This window comes from Trachinotus anak, unplaced genomic scaffold (assembly GCF_046630095.1).
Source record: "Trachinotus anak isolate AG129_WGS33_773 ecotype Australia unplaced genomic scaffold, CSIRO_AGI_Tana_v1 ptg000016l, whole genome shotgun sequence".
Taxonomy (NCBI): domain Eukaryota; kingdom Metazoa; phylum Chordata; class Actinopteri; order Carangiformes; family Carangidae; genus Trachinotus; species Trachinotus anak.
Window position 1 is genome coordinate 2266616 of NW_027273867.1, and position 12035 is coordinate 2278650.

At 42.5% G+C, this 12035-nt stretch overlaps 1 long non-coding RNA gene across 1 annotated transcript; it reads left to right on the plus strand.

The window, feature by feature from the left end:
- Positions 1 to 2834: 2834 nt before the first annotated feature.
- LOC139633797 (uncharacterized) lies at positions 2835 to 11629 on the plus strand. Its single transcript, XR_011693818.1, has 5 exons — positions 2835 to 3125; positions 3776 to 4305; positions 6678 to 7963; positions 10844 to 10910; positions 11326 to 11629. It is a non-coding gene; the product is annotated as an uncharacterized lncRNA (long non-coding RNA).
- The last annotated feature ends 406 nt before the right edge of the window (positions 11630 to 12035 follow it).

The following is a 12035-nucleotide window of genomic DNA, read 5'->3' on the forward strand; positions in this document are numbered from 1 at the left end:
TGCGGTCGTGCTTGTCTCGTTCCTGTTGGTTGTGCTCTAAAAACAGTAGCAGTTAATTTTAGATGAAACAGCAGCAGCGGCTTCTGGTGTTATGTAAGAGCAGCTCTGAATGAGAGCTGACACAGAGACCAGGCTGCATCCAGACACAGGAGCAGAAGGTCATTCAGCTCGTCAGCTGGGCGGATTTCAGGCCTCTAAACTTCATTATTCAGATTTTATTTTGATTAATAATTTGATTAATATCCACATACAGGTCATGCACTATTACATAATGTGGACCTGTGTCAAAATGGAGTTTTAATGCCTTCATTATTTTAATTTATATTTCCTCACATATTTGAACATGAAGTTATGTTTTTAGTAAGAGTTTTTTAAGCGGTAAATTTTATATCTATTAGTCTCAACAGATTAACATCAAGTCTTCAACCTTGTTAATGTCCATATATTATATAATGAAGACATATGATGTGTGAAATAATGTGGTTCAAGTGTTTCCACCTTGAACTGCAGTGAACCAATGACAGTCTCATAAAAACAGATTCAGACAGCCAGGGATTCATACATCATAGAACCTAAGGAACCAATCCTGTCAATTTGTGGGGACAGAGGGGCGGGGCTTAATACACCTGAAATCTTGTCAGTACAGAGAGGCAGAGTCAGCATGAGCACAACCACTAACACTGTGTCAGCCACTGCCAGTTACAAGCTAATGAACAACATAAACAAATAAAAGATGCTAACTACGCTAACAGTTCTGATCCTTCTGCTAGTCTCTGATTCTGGTCTCAACAGACTCCTTATCTTATGCATTTTTTAACAACATCTCTATTGATGTGTTGAACATCTACAGTGCATTCAGAAAGTATTCAGACCCCTTCTCCAGCCTGCAGAGAGACACCCAGGAAGACTGGAAGCTGAAACTGCTGCTAAAAGGGCTTTCAGATAGTAAAAAAATATGGCCCATACTTGGGCCATATTTTTTTTCTTCTCGTCCACAATCTCTCAGTTCCATGGCCACAATCTGGCCTGTATACAGTACGATTGTCAGATGCCACTTCCACATCTGGACCAATGCTGGTGCACACACAGAAAATCTTGCACCTGTCAGACAATACTGGGGGATAACAGCCCCAATGTGGAAGTACACTTAACAAAAATATAAAATAACACTTTTGCTCCCATTTTTCACGAGTTGAAATAAAAGATCTTACACACAAAAGGCGTTTTTCTCTCAAATGCTCTTCACAAATGTATTTAAATCTGTGTTGATTTGTGACGGATGTGACAGATGTGGCATATCCACATGTTGATTACACAGCATGATTATTGCACAGGTGTATCTTAGGCTGGTCAAAATGAAAGGGCACTTTAAAATGTGCTGTTTCATTTTGATAAAAGTCAGTATCTGGTGTGACCATCATTTGCCTCATACAGTGCAACACACTCCTCTGCACAGAGCTGCTCAGGTTGTTGATTGTTGGTCTGCTCCTCTTAAGCCTGTGAATATTCTCATTTGTCCAGGTCATAGTATCTCAAAGGAGATCTCAAAGGAGGGTATCAGAAAAACTCAGGAGGATCTTCAACAAACACTGTATCCCTGTGTATTTCAAACCCAGCAACACACTCAGACAGAGACTGGTACACCCCAAGGACAGAACACCACACACCCGAAAAAGCAACCTGGTGTATGCAGTCCAATGCAATGAGGAATGCAAAGACCTCTACATTGGAGAAACGAAACAACCACTGCATTAACACATGGCCCAACACAGGAGAGCTAACTCCTCAGGCTTGGACTCTGCTGTCCACTTACATCTTAAGGAGAAAGCCCACTCCTTTGAGGACAGCAAGGTTCACATCCTGGACAGGGAGGACAGGTGGTTCGAAAGAGGAGTGAAAGAAGCCATCTATGTGAAAATAGAGAAACCATCCCTCAGCAGGGGAGGAGGCCTCAGACACCACCTATCTCCAATTTACAATGCTGCCCTTTCATCCCTTCCCAGGAGATTCAACAATTTAACCTCTAAGAGAAACAACTGTTCACAAGTGGCGTGTGACTCCAACGACTGTCGTTATAACACAATAGGGCTCTAACGAAGTGGAAACCAACTCTCCACCAAGACAGTCACTCTAACGACTGTCGTTGGCACATGGAGCACAAAGGGAACCAATGACATCATCAGCCTTGTGAAAGCCCCTCCCAGAGGTTAAATACCTGGGTCTCCACACCAGATAGTTGGACCAGTCCCAGCCTGGTCAGGTGCGAGAAAGAACTGATGAAGCCTCTTGGATGAGAGGTGAAACGTCTTCCTAGACAAATAACCAAGTCCAGTCTGCTCCTCTTCAACGCCTCTGAAGTTGCTGTTATTGACAGGAAGTGGATCACACTGTTGTACACACAGATCCAGATCATCTCACACATGCTCAGTAGGTGGGGGTGACATATCTGCTGACGACGCAGGCCTTCAAACAACTGGGACGTTTTAAGCTTAAGACAAAAGTATATTAAGCACAGCAGTATTTCTGTTCAGTACATATGGACCAGACTTGGGCTGAGGATCCAGGCATATGTTGGGCTAGAAGTTAAGTTACTGCATTAAGAGTCTGAATACTTTTATAAATGAGAGATTTCAATGTTTGAGATTTGAGTGATTTGTAATTGATTTTTAATAAACTTGTCATTATGGGTCATTGGGTGTAGATTTATAATATATATGTATTTATTTGTGTGTGTGTGTGTGTATGTGTGTACAGTGTGGTCCAAAAACCTGACACTTCTTGCACTGTCTGTGATCAAGAGAGCTCACCGTCATTTCTCCACCACCTACATGAAGCTATACTTCCATGATGGTCGTTCAGTATGTTTATGTAAGCCTGTACCATTGCAGGCGTGTGAAGGCTGCATGCCGGTTTCCGGTTTAACAGCGGCAGCTTGACGCAGCATTTCCCGAGACCGAGGCTGCCACTCCTTCGCGGCTCCGCGGTGCCCGGCAGCCCGCTGTCGATGTGACGGGCTGCAGGTGATGCTGGCGCGGCATCGGCCGAAATCCAACCGGCGGAGGCGGATGGAAAAGACCGACATCTGTCAGCAGAGGAGCGGTGCAGAGCCGCTGTCCAGCGCTCAGGTGCTGTAACTGTTTACCAAACTATACATGATGTGGTGCTGCTTCATGTTCTGCTGTGTCTTACTGTAAATATGCAACTGCTGCAGTAGTTTGAATGCAGCCTATTGAATATCTATATGGAGAGGCAGGAGGAATATTCTAGATCCGTTAGGTATTAATAAAGCTGATGTATGTATTTGGCCTGGTTTTTTTTGTTTGTTTGTTTTGTTTTGTTTTGTTTTATTTTGTCAGCATAGTGTTTATGAGAAATGCATGAGAGTAAAAGAGAACACATGTAGTGAATGCATATTTGATTAATCTGCCACAGCTGCATGGTGTCATGATACGGGAGGATGTGGTCCCGGAAACTTGGACAAATTCCATTGTAAAATCAACCAAAGACCTTTACATTATGACACAGTTTAAAATTCCCATGTTGATGAATCATTCATTTGCTCTGGTGTTTTCAGCCTACACTTATTCACAAAGCAGCATCTTGTTAGTAAAGCAGAATGATACAAAATAACTGCCGCAGGTTTAAGAATTGCAGTTTACCTTGGTGGTTTAACAGATAAGATACGATGTCATTTCTGTATGAAATGAGGCTCTGTGTAGATATGTGGTGTATGTGGAGCAGCAGATGATAAACGCCTGAACTGTCACCCACACAGCTCTGACAGGCCCAGGCAACAGACCTCCATCCTCCGTGAGTCCAAGCCCCCACAGTGCATGTCTGCACAGAGACACGGCCGAGAGTTTTCGCCATTTGTGCCAGCGTGAGCGCTACAGACGTCAGAGCTGGAATCCTGTGGATCAGACTCAGCAGAAGCATTTACTGGTGGTGATTATGATGGGAGCTTGATGCTGATGATCCCATTTTGAGGCTGCTCTTTGCAGGCAGGCGACAGAGCTCCAGGTGCTTCACTGCCACAAAGCAACAGTGGTCTGAATGAGCTGTGACCCAGTTCAGAGGCTTGGATCCTCCTCCAAGAACGAGGGTCCTTTGAAGACCTGCAGGTTACTGAACCTGTTCCTCCTCCCATAAATGAGAAGGTGTAGCTTCCCACAGGCCAAAAGTGATGCTGCACTGAGGTCAGCTAGTTAGTGGATACACTTCAGGGTCTCCATAGGTAAAATTGTCTTTGGTCGTGGTTCTTACTTTACTAACAACAAATCCCAGGCTCTGACTCAAACCAACAAGGTGAGTCTGTCTCTCAGTACCGTCTGACCTCTGTGGCTCTCAGCCCTGAGCTCATTAGTTCCCACTGAACAGGTGAATCTTTGAAAACAGCTCACATCATTTTTAAAATGAGTAATTTAAAACTAAAACTGTTGACCAGAATGTTAATGAAACAGGAAGTGATGCTGCAAGGATGACGTATCTTTGTAGTCCAACCCTGAAGTCATCACCTGGCTCCCTCCACTAACAGCCAATAGGATTTCTCCGTTGTGTTTTGGATGAGTAGAGAAAATCAGCAACAGTTTCTGATGCTGACAGGTTTTGTTCAGCAGGATAATCTTCACTAATGACTCCACTTTATGATGTTTGAAGCCTAAATACAACCAGCAGCAGTAAAAAGCTCATGTTAGGCTATAAACCAACGACACCACGGTCACATGACTTCACCGTCACCACCACTAACCTTCAGCCTGTAGTCTGATTCAGCTCTGAGCTCTTCTACAAAAGCCTTTCCTCTGACAGAGTTAGTGACAGTTTGTAGAAACACAGCGAGGCTGTAAAGGTGGACTGGTGAGGAGATCGGTTTTCATGTTGGACTGATGACGTTTAACATCCCCAACAACCTCTGTCGTCTCATTTAGACACTTGTTAGCAACCGGCCTTTTTTAACAGACGGGGAAGCTTCAAGAAATCAGGACTGAGGGATTTACTGAAAGATTTGATGTCAGAGAATCAAACCTGAAAATGTCTGAGCTGCTGTTAAACACAGACCTGTGTTCAGTCATCAACCAGAAACCCAGAGACGAGGGACAAGGGAACAGGAAGGGATGACATGCAACTAATTTCCAGGTTTTACAACTGATTCCTGCAGTGAGTATTTCTGGCAACATCTTGCAGCTCGTTTTGAAGGTTATGTAACCACTTTTCCTATGGGGGCAAGTTTACATCAGTGAACTCTGATCACATGATCAGATGACTGTATGAACAGCATCATGTTGAGAATCTGATGCAGCATCAGACAAACATCAGCTCAGATGTCAGATGACACCATGATGTAGGAGGCTGTAATCGGCAGCAGGTGAATCAACACAAGTAGTTTGTATTTTGAATGATTCTTTACTGACTTGTGTCGAGCAAGTGAAGCTAGATTGGAAACATCCATTCAGAAGAGAAGCTGCAGGGCAGCAGAGGCTAGGCTATGAAAACGCAGCTAAGCTAACAGGCTAGGCAATGAAACGCAGCTAAGCTAACAGGCTAGGCTATGAAAACGCAGCTAAGCTAACAGGCTAGGCTAAGCTAGCTTTGATCTCCAGCAGCTCTATCCCAGTGTAAGGACAGAACTACTTCTAAAGCTCTAAGTGTTCCCAGGAGAACATTGGGAACAATTACTATGAAACTGAAGAAGTCTGGAACCAGGACTCTCCCTGGAGTTGGAGCCGTCCAAACAAACTAAGTATCCAAGATAGAAAGGCCTTGGTCAGGGAAGTGATCGAGAACCAACAGTCCCTTGACCAGAGCTTTAGAGGTCCTCTGCAGAGGTGGAGGACCTGCTGGAAACACGACCATGTCAGCAGCTCTCCATCAATCACGTCTTTCCTTTAGAGAACCAGAAGAAACCATATTTGGAGGAGAAGGTGGAGCTGAGGAGGAGTGAGGGGTGGAGCTGACCTGCTCTGTCCTCTGTCCTGATTGTCAGGCAGGTCGCCATGTGTGGTACAGTCTGTCAATCACACGGTAGCCCCGCCCTAATGCATCCCCTGCAAAAATGAACATCATGTTGTGTTGAAGAAGACACTAGAGACTGAGACCATAAACATTTTCACATGGACTTCAATACAATCAGACTTCTGTTTACAACCAGTGGAGTCGCCCCCTGAGGGTCAGTAGATAGAATGACGCTTTAAGGCTCTTCAGCACTGGCCTCACTGTTCAGACCCAGAGTCTACGTCTATTTCTATACAGAGTCTGTGGTTACATAGTGTGTTACCTACCATTTACACAGGATGCAGTTCCATCACAGAGCTCATGCTCAGATCCTTTGTTCACTGAGCTATTTTTATGCACTGGTTTTTACTAGACCAGCCTGCGTCTCTGACTTCTGAACCACACTTGTGATTTTTTACAACAAAACTGGTTGATACTTCAGTGGTGCGATGCTCTCAGACAGTTTAAGCTAATTTCAGATAAAGTCCTGCTGGCGTTTATAACGGCCGAGACGTTAACAAGAGATTACTGCAACTCCACTGCTGGTAACATACTAATCCCCAAGTTTTCTCATCATTGTAGATCATTACAGGTCTGCCTATTGCATCATCAAAATCTTCATCAAAACTTGTGTAGGTTGCTAGCTCGCAGGCTGTTTTCATCTCCTGTCATTTCCCTTATACCCTCAGGTGAGTTCAGACTAAATCAGGATGGCAGGCCACAGCAACAGGCAGGTAGTGAGTTGGCCAATATGTGACTTTGTCCCACTAACATTACCATCCACATCATCATCAAACATGACAGGAGATACAGTCTATAGGCTGCTGAACTCAAGCTGAATTACAAATCAACTAATAAGTGAATGCCTGCATTAAACTACACTACAACATAATAACTGATGCATCTCAGAATCTGTGCAGAAATCCAGCTGCTGCTTTTATCATTGGACCAAAGGTTATTCTTGTCTTACGCTGCCATTTATGAGTATAATTTAATTTAATTTAATTTAATTTAATTTTTCAAAGTAACTTATTCATTTGCTTGCTGAATAGAAATGTAAGGCTGTTGTCAGCCTGGAAAAACACAACTGTAATGAGGCACTACAGAAATTTGGTGCTCACACAGAATAAATTGTAATAAATATCATCTCATTGCATCACCTGCTACCGTATACCTGCAATATTGGGCTGTAATTTCCCAGCAGGCACCAGAGGTCAGTGTAACATCAGACAGATGTTGGACTCTAATTCACTCTAAAGCATGGGTTTTGTTCATGACTGAAACGTCTTATAGGTCAAGATGACGCTGGCATGAGATGTTTGGAAGATGGATTTTAGTTACTGAACAACACAACTTAAAACATCAAAATATCAACATCACCTCTCAGTGTTCTACATCACATAGATGTTAACATTAGGCATTGTGCAGACATTGAATTTCAGTCACCCTACATTCACAACCATTCAAGCAAATATCAGCATCTGAGGGTGTTGGGGCCAGCTGCGTGGCTGCTGGGTTACTGCAGGAGCAAAGTCAGCACTAGGAAAAACAGAGTTTTATTCCATTTTCCTGCGCTGCTGGTCTAATGTGGAGAGTCTGTGCCTGTCTGGTAATTTATTGGCTGCAGACAAAAAAGTTTGGTCTTCGTTTTGGCACAAGATTGTGTTGGTGTGAAAAGCTCCTCAGACCACAGAGGACAGAAGTCTCCAAAATCACAAAACACCTTTCATTTCATTGAAGTGTGGCCTCTTTCAGTTTGCTATGCATGTTTTAGGGAAAAATAGTGATGATCTACTACAGGTCAACCATGAAGACTGAAGTATCAGTATGTCATTACTGATACTGTGCTAACCTTTTGTTTTCTCTGTGTCTGGTTTCATCTTTCACCCTGCTGGACCCATGATGACCCCTGATGACCCCTGATGACCCATGATGGACCGCTGACATCTCCCGAACTTCGTCCTGTGATGTAACGGTGTGAAACAGTAACATTACATTTTAACTGTTCTGAGTTAGAGAGAGAAATAATGTCAAGCCTGAATGAATTTACAGAGATCTCACTTGAACTGTACACAAGTCAACATTTTTGTTCAGCTTTCTATCACCATGCAGTGACTGAGATAATTGTGTCACAGTCTGACTCAGGGTCAGTGGAGTGGGGGTGACTCACTGCTGAGGTGTAAATTGGGAAGCCGGTGTGATGCTGACGTTGGTGAAAGAGAGTTTCCAGAGGCATTGTGATGCTGAATGTCTTCACAGTTAAAGGTCCCATATTTTACACTGTGTTGATCTCCATCAGAAGATATATTTGTGGTTTTAAGAACCAAAAACCATCTCAGTGTAGTTTTACATCTCCTCTCTCAGGCTTCTCTCTGGAGCGTCAGTAACAACAGGTCAGTCAGCCAATCAGAGGAGAGGATCCACCTTTATGGACCTTTAATGTCACCACACTTTGTACACAACTTCTCACTATTTCCTATTGAAATCTCTTACTGATCATTGATCAGTGTTCAGGTTGCTCTGTAGGTCATGGGGATTTATTGGCTTGAGTTACAGTGCAGTGGAGAGGTGGTATTTATTTCAGAGTTGGCTTTACTCAGAGTGGAGCAGTCACCATCCAGGTGGAGTGTTGCAGCCATTGCATCAGGAGTAGTTTAACAAGCTGCACTGCTCTCCTCTGGTTGGAGGTTTGAAGTCTGAGCCCAGAAGTGTGTTTTGTTGCATCACTTGAGCACTTTACCAGCGGTGCCACCAGTGGACACAGCTGCTCAGACACAGGCCTCACCCATGTCTTCTTCTAACTGATACTGTTGTTTTGAGGAGGTTCTGAAATAGATGCAACCATTTTACCGGTTTACCTGTTTCACAGGGTTGACACAGTTTACAACACCCCCGTTAAACTCTTTCATAACATCTAACTGAAAGTGATGACAGTTATGACATTGTGTTGAGGATGATGATGGACTGACAGCTGAGGAAGAGACACAGGGGATACAAACCTGCTGTCAGTGAAACTATTCAGTAAAACTAAAAATACTACTGAGTGAAGTGTATTTAAGTTCTATTACAAATGATATAAAAAAGCTATTGATAAGCTACAGATGGATTAATACAAACAGATAATCATTCCAGGCAATACTTTAATATTTACAGGTTTCATTTCAGTCACACACTCACCTGGGGGTTACAAGACCGGTCTGACACGTTCCCCTGGTAATGAATTTATGTAGTTGCATTGTTACCTTGGATACAGTGTAACCTAATTAATATGAAATATTAAAAAGAAATAATATAAAATAAAATATGAAAATAACACAAATATGGTCACTTTACAATTTACACATAAAGATGAAATTACTGACAAAATCTGATTCTATACATGCAAGATTTTGTTTTAGACATTTATTTAAAACTCAAATTATGTAACATGTAAGAGGCACATGTTATGTCTGCTCACTAGACAAGACTGTGATGGGAACAATTTATGCCAATTTATTCTTTTACTCTACTGCAACTCAAAAAAGTGATCTTTAATAAGCAACCTGGCTGTATTATATAAGTGTATATATATATATATATATATATATATATATATATACAAGTCATTCAAACTGGTTCTATCTCCACCAACTGCAAAATTAAAATGTTACGTACATGTATGAGTAATAAAGATCCAGTCGTATGGTACGTACTGTGTAATGATATGACTCAGCTTGACAGATGTGAGAGCTTCAGTTATTCACAGTCTCTCCTGCTCCAGTGTCCATATTTAGTGTGGTGAAGCTGCTCCTCCGTCAGTGCGTCCAGCAGAGTGCAGCAGAGAGCAGAAATGGACGAACAGGTGGTCTCTGACTCAGGATGGATTATCACCATCAGATGTCTGCGTCCTGATCTGATGGAGGGAGGAGAGCTGAGTATTTACTCACATCCAGCCCTCAGGCAGATGTTGAAGATGGTCGCTGTACAGATCGGCCCTCTGAGAGAGGACGGTATCTTTCTGCTGTAAATTTACTGAGCCCACAAGTCAGGGAGACTAAGACTAAAGCTTGTTTGTGCACAGTCGTACAGCCTCCCTGATGACATTAGCTACACCAGCTTTAGAGTTTTGTCTGAAAATAATATATATATTTCTTTATTTAACATAAATAAATTTTATTTGATAAAGGAGGATTGAATTTATTAAAGGACAGTGACTGAGACATGGAGCAGTGTGAGAATAAACCCTCTGATATAAAAACTACATAATTTTACTAAATGATCTCAACTCTGCTTTGGCTTCAACTTTATGTCATTGGAAACAGGTGATCAACACATAAAACACAGCGAATACAGGGATGACAATAAACCACAACAATCTATAGTCAAATGCTGAAAAGCAGAAAAACAAAATACATAGAAATATATAAAAAATACAATATGATATGTGTCAGTTACATGAGGAGATTCAGCCTGTCAGTGGCTGCAGGAACAAAAGCGAGTCTAGAACACCATGTCTTTGTTTTGAACCCCTGATGAAGAGGATGGTCTGGACGGATGAGACCTGCGTCAGTCTCACTGTACCTTCAGACCAAAAGCAGCGAGAACGTCAAAGTGACCAGACGTTGTTCATTTTGTTTGTGAACCAGTTTGTCACTCCACTTTATGATAATAAGCTATGATGTTGTTTGGCAGCGACCAATTGGAATGTAGACTCCTCTCTAGAGAACATTAGAGAACACAACCCTGTAAACTTTGGTTCCTATCAAACTAGTTTTTGCAAAAATAATTCTGCAAAAAAATCCTCCAAAATAATGTCCAATGTTCTTTGGGCTGTAGAAGGCCTTTGGGCTGAATACCTTTTACCAAATTCTTTCAGAGTCTTCACTACATATATGAGTCTGGACAGATGTGGACGTAAACTGGTTGAGGAACACAACTGTGAGGTGGTGATTCTGGTTGTTTGTTGTGTGTATATATTGACAACATGACACATTTGCATTTATAATATTTCATTCAATAATAGTAACAAGATAAAAGGTGGAAGCTTTTATCTAAAGAGCAGAGTTGAATAGGTCCAGTGGCTTTGTGCTGATGTAATGCAGCAGCAGATGGACCTGTTAGGTTTTTTTTAGCCTGAATACTGTCTGATGTAACACAGGGATGCTAGCATGCCCTTTAATGCCCATTCATTTAAGGCAGCTATTTGTAACTTTTGCTATTGCTAGATAGCTAATGTTAGCATTAACAGCTGTTTACTGACCTGTCTAGAACAAACATTGCGAGTTCTACATACATACATACATACACACAACTCAAATATTAACTCTTGTCTCTATCACTTTTTTTCTCGCACTACAGTTAGCATGCTAACCAGCTAGTCCCAGCCTGTTTCATCAGTTTCAGATAGCGACTCACTGGAGCCTCCAGGGTCCTGAAGACGTGGCTGCTCAGAGGGCATATTATATCCGCTTGTCTTGTAAATGCAACAATGGCCAAAGCTCTTGTGAAGTGACAATCACCACCACCTGCTCCTGCCAAGAAACCACAGTCAGCAGGAGAGAAAACTCACAAATAGCCCCTTGAAGCTTTTGGAGAATCTTTTTCCTCTACAACTGTAATGTCAGAAAGATTCAGATATCTTTGTCTAATAAAATGAGGGTGCTTTCACAGAAAGAGATCTCTGGGAATGGAAATGTCATTGAATAAGTTACTATAAGCAAACGCAGCGAGGCTTAATGCTTCGTGATGAACGATAGACCTGTGGTCATTTTGATTTGCCTCCACAGAAACACACCAGCCAGCTTGTTGGTGGTGTTGTGTCCGGGCTGGGGGTTATTGTTGTGCTGGCACAGAGGTACTTTAGTGGAAGTGGAGGGAGGCAATTAAAGAGCACATGCTCAGCTGGAGTCCACAAAGCAGATGTCAATATGGGGGGGGTGGGGGGGGGGGTGGAAGCTGCTTTGTTCATGTGGTTTACATCAATGTGAGGGGATGAAACCACACCGGCCTCTCAGAGGAACAGCTGCACTGGTCTGGAAGAAATGTTGATACACTAGTCAGATGAATTT